This window comes from Manis pentadactyla, chromosome 1 (genome assembly GCF_030020395.1).
Source record: "Manis pentadactyla isolate mManPen7 chromosome 1, mManPen7.hap1, whole genome shotgun sequence".
Taxonomy (NCBI): Eukaryota; Metazoa; Chordata; class Mammalia; order Pholidota; family Manidae; genus Manis; species Manis pentadactyla.
Window position 1 is genome coordinate 132,062,396 of NC_080019.1, and position 9,194 is coordinate 132,071,589.

General features: G+C 36.7%; 1 long non-coding RNA gene across 1 annotated transcript; it reads left to right on the forward strand.

Annotated features, from left to right (window-relative positions):
- The first annotated feature begins 6,295 nt into the window (after window positions 1-6,295).
- On the forward strand, window positions 6,296-8,278 carry LOC130683595 (uncharacterized). The gene is made up of 2 exons (XR_008997420.1): window positions 6,296-6,788; window positions 7,991-8,278. It is a non-coding gene; the product is annotated as an uncharacterized LOC130683595 (long non-coding RNA).
- The last annotated feature ends 916 nt before the right edge of the window (window positions 8,279-9,194 follow it).

Sequence of the window (9,194 nt, forward strand, 5' to 3'; positions counted from 1 at the left end):
TAATAACAGAGGCACTTTAGGAGAATATGCATGTCCAAACCAGGATTGTGACTGTCTCCATTCTAAGAGTAACATTAAGGAAATGTAAAAAAAAAAACCAGAAAGGAATAGGAACTGGGGTGTGTGCATGTGTAAGCGGACTGTGGACATTGGAGAACTGACCTGGTGGAAAAAGGAAGGAATGTCAGAGTGACTCCACGATAACTCTCCTTAGCTTCTACAGCACAGTGATGAAATAGAACATTGGTCCAACAGTTTTAGTGTCAAAAACTAGGGTGAGCTTCTCTGCTTTTGTCTTTCATTCATGTGAAGGGATGTAACCAGTTTGCAGATGAACCATCATTAAAATGAAGGGCACTAATCAAGCATAGTAGATTGAATACTAGTTGGAATCTGATTATACACAATTAAATAAAAACACACATGGCATTTTCTTACCGAAATCATGAAAAAAAGCCATTTCCAAGGTCACATATCCTCTAACATAAGAATGCACAATTTAAGTCTGCCAGGGAGCAGCTGAAACTTGCCCTCTAGCTATATAAACATATTTTCATTCTAATATTTACTCAAACATTCATTATACATTGTTAATACCCCATTTAATTCCCCCTAAAATTCCCCACACCATATCTGAGAACACTGCATAAAAATGTATGCAGATTTATGAAATTTGTATTACTGAAAGAGAATAAGGAGCAAAAATTATTTTACCAAGAGATTGAATTTATGTATTTTTTTCTATTTTTATATGCATTTCTATATTAAATCAGTTACCAAGTAGGTATGCTATTAGATAACAAATGTTTGGTATCAATATATATTCTAAAACAATTATGTTTCATATTTCCTTTAATTTTTGTCACTAAATAATCTTCCCATCTTATTAGGAAAAATTTGCAAACTAGTCCCAAGTGAAATTGAAAGTAGATAATACTGTATTGCACACATTTAAACTGGCTGCCAGAGGAGAAAACTCAGCATCAGCAATGAACAATTACCTAAAAAAGCAACGGCTAACCTTTATTGAGCATTTACTATGAGCTGGATTCTGTGCTATGCATTTCCATAACATTATACTATTTAATCCTCACAATACTTCTGTGAGATCAGTTCTAACTCCTCTGTTTTAAAGGAATGAAGAAACTGGAAACTAGAGCGTCTAACTTGCAACCATGGTCACTCAGAGAAAATACAGAGCAATAATGATTACTTCTGCTCTTGTTATCTGCTGTCATCTGGACTCTGGGAAGACTCCCAAGCCTCCAGAGGCTGGTTGGAGCCACATGACTATTCTAATGGGTTGTGAGGAAGCAAATGTGTCACTTTGGGTGGGAGTCAATCAGGAGCCCTGTGCATTACCCACATTTTCTTTCACCCATACTGTAGCCATCGAGGCCATGAGATGACACAGCAAAGCTGTAAGATTGAGTGGCCTCTGTCCCTAAGGCAGAACTGAGGGCTATAGACATCCATCAAGTAACATTGGCCTGAGACTGAGAAATCAAACACTTGTTCTGTTATGCCACTAGAAATTCAGGGTATACTGATTAAATGGACAGCCTAGTTTATCCTGACTGAACTATGAAAAGGAAAGTGGTACCTCTTCTGGGATTATTAAATAGCAAGAGAAAGATCACCTTACAGAGCGAATATATTTTAAATGCTACATGCATGCTGCACTGAATAATAGGGTAGCAACTAGCTTCCTGTGGTATTTTGAGTTTAATTAAAATTACAAAACTTAAATGTTACTTAGCCATATTAGTCACAGCACAACTGTTCAGTAGTCACAGGTGACTAGTGGTTCCCATTCTGGACAGCACACAGTATTTCCAACGTCACAGATGACATCAAATATTATGAAAGACTAATTCCTACTTTGCTCCAAGCATCCTTCATATAAGCAATGATTCCAATATTACATGGATGCAGATGCAAAAGGCTTCTGAAATTCTTTCATGCCATGAATCCTTTGAGAAAACACTATATTCCATCGGTAAAAACAAAGTTGTTGGGGGGAAAATTTTTTAAAGATGGTCTTGGGTTTTTCCTCCAGAAATGTCTTTGCCTTTATGAAAATATAAATATATATTTAAAAAATTGAATATTCCTATATTATGCCCAATTGTGCCGGGGAATATTATAGTTTATAGGCCCTCCCATGTAATACAAAATAACTAAGTTAATAATTGTTCTTGTTCATGTACCCACACGTATTCTAATGCACAGGTCCCACTTCTCTGCCCATTGGCATCCATGGCAATAAAATTTCACTGCATGTAGAAAGGAAAAAATTGTAAGCAGACACGGCTCTTTTTAATTAAAGTAAAATCTCGGAATATTTATTTCTTATTACTGCTCCTAAATCTAAGTATGTAATTTTTTTTCTCATGTGAAAGAAAAGGAGAAAATAAATTGATCAGGCGAAAGGGGTTAACATAAGTGGAGAATGAGAAACTTCCTGAGCTAAAGCCAAAGCCCAACTAAAGCATAAATACATTTGAACATCCAGCACCTTGAAAAGTTATCTCAGCAAAGACTCAGGCATTTTTCTTTTCTTTTCTTCTTTACCCAATTCTCCATCTCAGTAACAAACTAAGAAGTAAACTTTAAGATAAAAATACCTCAAGAAATTACCAGGAACAAACTTCTCAGTGTTCCAGTTTTGCTTGAAGTATTGTGCCTATCTGTCCTTATCAAGAAAAAATGGACTATTATAAAATCCATTTAAGCAATGCCTGGGGAAATACCAGCAGCTCTTCCTTGTCAACTATGAGAGCAGAAAGGAGAAACAAATGACCACGGGGTCCCCCAGATTCCACTTTCATCCTACAATCAAATGCACTTTTGTAGCACACATGACGGGCTCCATTTTTGGCCCCTGATCAGTGACACTCCTAAAGCGAGAGGCTATGGGAGCAATCCGCCCTGTCTCGAGGAGCATTTTATCACTGACATTGTCAGGATATAATGGCAGTAAAAAGCAGAACAAATTTTAGTTGTCTTTCTTACTATATACTTTTTCAACTACTTACTTTTTCTTCAGCTACTTACTTTAGTCGGCTTTTGTATTATCCATGGAAAACTTGTCCCCTAATTGCCTGCACTGTGGGTGGGTCACTCTCACCAATTCACCCCATTTTGGTAGCCTCTCAAACTGATCACATGGACATGCTAGTGACATGAGCATAGGACTGTGTCTGGTCGAAAATGTGGAGGAGGTCAAATATTTACTTTTTCTGCAGGAAATTCAGGATCCTATGAAAATTCAGCAGCACATTTCCATTATATTAAGACTCATTTCTCAAGCTATACATGGTAGAATAACTTCTTTCCATTTTGAATTGACTGCCAATCTCAAATATCTTCTCAAATATTTTCACTTATTATGTCTATTCAATACTTCCTTTGTTGTTTTGTAGTTTAAATTATCTTAATATTCTATAGGGCATGGTTTATATAAACTATGCCAGCAAAAGTAAGGTTACATTATTTTATGAGTCAGTGCCAATTAATTTTAAAGGAATGGGATGTCTAACTCTTAGAAATGGCTCACAGTAAAGTGTGAAATAAAAACAAAACTAAACTAAAACCTTTGAAACTTGAACATTTACCCTGAGGCTATTAAAAATTACCATGTTAAATAGTTATAGAAAAAAAATAGTTAATAATACCCACATTCTGGCAGAATATATGCTGAGATTCAGAAAGATAAGATTTTCATTTAAGTCAATTATTTTTCCTTGAGAAAAAAATAGATAAGAGGACAAATCAATGGTGGAAAATATACAACAAGAATTCACTTTTAAATGAAATGGTTAGAGGTAGGAATGTTCAGTTATTTTCCATTAATACCAAATATCAAATTGACTGCCATCAAGATCAAGTGATACCACATAATTTTCTTCTGCCTTTTCTACAGCTTTCCCTTTTTAGATTCACCATAGTAGTTTGCAATCTAATGGTGCAAAATGCAGAGAAAAGTACAATTAAAATAAAGACACAGATGGTAGTATAGTCTGATAAACTCACTGATTAAAGAAGAATAACTCAAAGAATACAATGTTGCATTCTTTGAAAATGGAAAAGATGGGTACAATGACTATAAAACATGTTAAGATGACAAATCAAAAATTTGTGATTAGCAATCATCTTCCAATTTCAAACTTTCCTTCCCCCACCCTTTCTGCTGTCAGGAACTCACAGTCCTAATCATAACACATCTACAAAGCATAGACATTTCAATGGCCTTTTTCTTTATCTCAGACTTTCTTCGGGGTTCAACTCAAAGGGGCGATAAACTGGGACCCTGTGGATTTAAAAGAGAAGTATGTGACCTAGTTGGACAGTATTGTTGAATTAAATTTTTTCTTGAGAGGTTACTGCAGACATTTCAGTGGCATTTAGAAGTATTTTAACCAATTTTATCTTACAGCCTTAATATAATATTTGCTAATGTTTTATGGCATGTGCACAGGGCTGAGTTGCATTTACTACAGTACTGAAATAAGTATTACTGACTATACAGCAAAATACATAACAGGAGAAACTGATCAGAAAAACACAATGATAGAGAGAATAAAAACCATAGTATCAGATAGACCTGACTCTGAAACCTAACTTTGCAGGCATTATAGTGTGATGTTGTTCATATTTAATTTATCCAAATCTTTATTTCAGAAACTATAAAGTGAGGGTGTCACTATATGTCTTATGAGATTCTACTGAAGACTTGCCTTATTAATGCACACAAAGCACTTGGAACAGGTTTCCAAAATGTTTCTTAAAAGTTCTAGCATATTTTTAGTTATGGGATTTGAATTGTATGGTAATCTTGAAAAAAAATCCATGTCAAAATATTCTGCATCAACTAGATATAAACTTCATAAACTAACATGGCCATGTGATTTTTTTAAATTTATTTGCTCTTAAGTATGAACCTATCTGTAGCAGGTAAAATATTATTATGATTCAGAGTTTAAGAAAAGATTTCACTGTACTTTAAACTGAGAAAGGAAAAGTAGAAGAAGTAAGAGATTTAAGTTATCCTAAAGCACAAACTAGTACAAGTATATTGGACTAAAGAAAAACAGAACTGAACAAACAAAAGTGGAGGCCACAGAACATTTATATTTCAGGTAGACTATTTCCTGACTGTAGTCCTTTTACTCACTAACTTGTAACTGTTCTTTAAAACTAGTAAATAATATATAATCACTGCATTTGAATGCATAATTGAATTGACTGGTTCTGCAAAATCTTGGGAACTTATAAAAAGATTAGTTGCTTTATGGTGAAAGGGCAAGCTCCCAGATTCTATTTCAGCCAATTGGGACCCGGATCCTACTTCAGCCAATCAGGACCTGGATCCTATTTCACCCAATCGGAGCTCGGTCTCTCTCCTCTCCATTTAGTAAAGAGCTCACCCACCACCCTTAGACCCTGCCAACTGACCAGAGCCAAGACCTATCACCCCACCAACTACCCCTAGATCCAGCCAATCAGCCAGAGCCACAACCATCACCCCACCAACTGCCCTAGAACCCCTTAAAACCTTTGTGGTATTGAAACTTGCTCTCTTTCTCTGGCATCTTGCCACTGCGTTTCTGTAGATGAGAAATTGAGCTTGAGCTAGCTCAAATAAAGGCTCTTTGCTTTGGCATCTGTGTTGGCTCCTTGGTGGTCTTCTGGGATTCGTGACATTGGGCACAACATTTGGGGGCTCATCTGGGATCCCAGAGACCCCCAGGACTCCTGACCCAGAGGGCCCTGTGCTAGCTGGTGAGTGCACTCAGTTATCTGTCTGTCCTTGTCTACTTGTGTCTCATTCTGTTTTTATCTGTGTCTCACTGTTTTTGTTCATGAACAAGCCTGTATAAGCCTGTAGGAGCTCCAATCTGTATCTGGGTCAGCATTGACTTAGGCAGACACACTGGCGGGTCGCCGGCCAGGGGTCTTGGGAGATGTCCCTTGCCCCCGTCTGGAGGACGAGGTCCTCATGTGTGAGGAAAGTCGGCTGCTGCTTCAGTCCGACAGGCCCTCAACTTACTTTCAGTTTTGACTCGCGGCCATGGCAGATTCTTCTCTGCAGGTGCCTGTTTGTTGTTTGTCATGTTTGTCTTAGTCTTGTTGACAGAAGAAATGGGACAGACGCAGACAACCCCCTCGTCTCTCATGACAGACCATTTTTTTCAGACGTTAGGGAGAGAGACTCACAATTTGAGCACGGACGTCAGGAAGGGAAAATTTCATGTTTTCTGCACCTCCGAGAGGCCGTCCTTTATGTTGGCTGGCTGCTGGAGGGAACATTTAATCCAACCACTCTCTTACAGGTTAAAGATATTAGGGGAAGAGCTAACAACCTCAGTGTGGAAGTCCAGAAGGGTTGGTGGCAGACTTTTTGTTCTAGTGAGTAGCCAGTTTTCAATGTTGGATGGCTGCCAGAGGGAACCTTATCATTATGTCTCAGTCTGTATGTTTGTGTGTCTAAGTGTGTAAATGAAAATATCTTTCTACCTCCAGATGGTATTAATGAAATTGATTTAAAGACAAGCGCTTGTGAAAATTGGGCATTCTAAAACTTCCAGAAAATCTGATAAAAAATGTTAAGCATTAATGCTAATTTGGGTTTGCCTGAGGTGGGCATGTCCTTGTAGTTATCAGCTGCCTAAGTTTACCTAAGGTCATTTAAGTCGATGTTATCTGCTAAATCTTTTAAGAATAAAATGCTTAAAGGCTTGGCTTTGTCTAATATTCAGTAAAGGTCTTGTAAGTAATCTAGCATAGTTGTTACAAATGAGTGAACTAAATGAGTGTGGCAAGTGAACACCTCTTTAATTGTGTGTTACAGTGTGTATACCTACCTGCACCCTGAGAATCTTTGTAGTAACCTAAAATCTTCAAGTTTTGCTAAGTTGATATACTTTATGTTTAGTGAGAGATTGTGCTGTAAAGCTCATAGTTACAGAAATTATAAAATGTTCATAAATTTGTCAATCTAAAGAATGCTAGTGTAACAGTTTGCAATAGCCTGCTTCTCAGTGTTCACTAGAAATTAAGGTACCTAATGGTTTTAAGTTCTAATTAAAACTACTTAAAGTAATACGGGAAACATTTCTGCATGCTAAAGAATGTGTCTTTTGATAATAGAAAGTAACTTTGTTCTAAAGTACAGCTGTTTATTTAGAGGGAGAACTCTAAATATAAGAAGAAGGTTGTAGAAAGTTTTGGAATAATTTAATATAGTCATGCTATATAAAATTAAAGCAAATGAATCTTGGTATCAAGTACACAGCAAAACTAGAATTTTGTTTTCAGTTAAAAAGACAAAGTTTTCTTAAACTGTTGGTCTGCTCTTAATGTTGAAAGATTGCAAAAGGCTTTCTAATTGTTTTATCAAAGAAGTTTCTCATGCTTAAAGTCTCAATGAGTTGTCTGAGTATTTAAGAAAATGACATCAATATTAAAAAGACTAAAAGCTAAAGTTTGCTAACAACTGTGTAAACTTCTTTATTTGCCTTTGAGGTATTTTGTCATTCTGGTTAAATAGATAAGTATTGCTTCATAGCAACCTATAATACTATTTAAGCAAGTGCCAAATAAACTTTCTTCTGACAACGTCCCAAAATCAAATTCAAAAAGGTACTTTTACCTCTGGTTAACTCTGATATTTTCCAGAGGGCTCCTGGAACATGTCAGAGGAATTTTTTTTTCTCATTGGAGAAAGTATTTGACTAATTTGGCTTATTTATCTGATATATACTTACCTGCTTAATTACCTGGAAAGCACTGTCAAAGGAAATGATGCTAAACTTTGTTACTGTTTTTTTGTTACAGAAATATCCGAATTTCCTTATGTCTACTGTCTTGCAGTAAGCTCTCATCAGATCTTTAGCCATTGTCATTTGTAAGTCTTTTGCCATTTATAGTCACTGTTTTATTACTCCTACACTAGTAAAGAACTAGATTTCAGCAGAACAGGTATTAGTTACATAGGATTAAGTGAACTAAGGAAGATGGTTTTGTGACTTTTTGTTTCAGATGTTGCTGATAAAGTGTTTTAAGCTTTTTCTCTTAAGCTGACAACAGTTTCATGAATGACAATACCTTTATAAGCAGAATTGAAACATTTATCTTTCTCTCTACCTGACCCCTCAAGAATTTAAAAGCTTTCAGTATTTTTATGTTTCATGGCAGTATGTTTATTTGCATAAGTTCAATAAGAACCTGCATTCCTTGTAAGAGGACCAATTAAAAACACAGGTTATACTACCAAGGCTTTGACTGGAATGTCATACCTGAGAGACACGTGCATAAACTCAGATATGAACAGCTTTAAGGAACTAAGGTTGACTTTATAAGGCCTACAAAGCCTCTTGGAAGAACTGGCCTGGTACCTTGCTTACAGGGTTCCCAGCAGACTTACCAGGTGAGTAAGGAAGGTCACTTCCTGGCAGGTTCAGGAACCTCAAGATGTCTCGGGGACCTCGAGAAGAGAGGAATTCACCCAAATCTACAGATACTGCAGGCAAAACCTGATGGCAAGTCTGGCTTGGCTGTCTGGCCTCAAGAGGCCTTTAAAAGTTCAATCTGAAATTCCTTACAAAAAGTTCTAGCAAGGCACATTTAAAAAGAGCCTATGTAATCAATTGCTCTTCTTGATGCACTTATGCAAATAATCAAGCCAACTGTTAATTGTTTTCTTAATCTGGCTAATTCTAATAAAAATAAGGGTGATTTTAGAGAAAAGTGTTGTTTCAATAATGCTGTCTTATCTATACTAAATCCTAATATCCAGAATTCTAGTTTCCCCATAATACCTGACTATGATTCTCAATTAGAGTCTTCATATTTCTAGTTCTCATATTCAGGCATGCATTCTTAATCTCGTCAAGTTTGTCCTTCCAGAATAGAAAATCCAACTCCAGATGTTGCTACTTAATCTAATAACACAATTTGTTTTATCTTGCCTAGAAGCCACAAAACTGCAAATAGTAATAGGAATGAAACCCAGAATAGAAGCGCCAACTTCTGAGGCCCTCTCAGCTGACCAGTAATAGAGACCTTGCTGCTCCCTTTACTGCGCCCCCTTCTCAGCATGAAGCAGCCAGAGCGGTCATTGCCCCTTTTCCCTAGCAGCAGCTAGGGTCTCTATCTGTAGAGGGGAGAATGAGACAGGGACCATAGGCTTA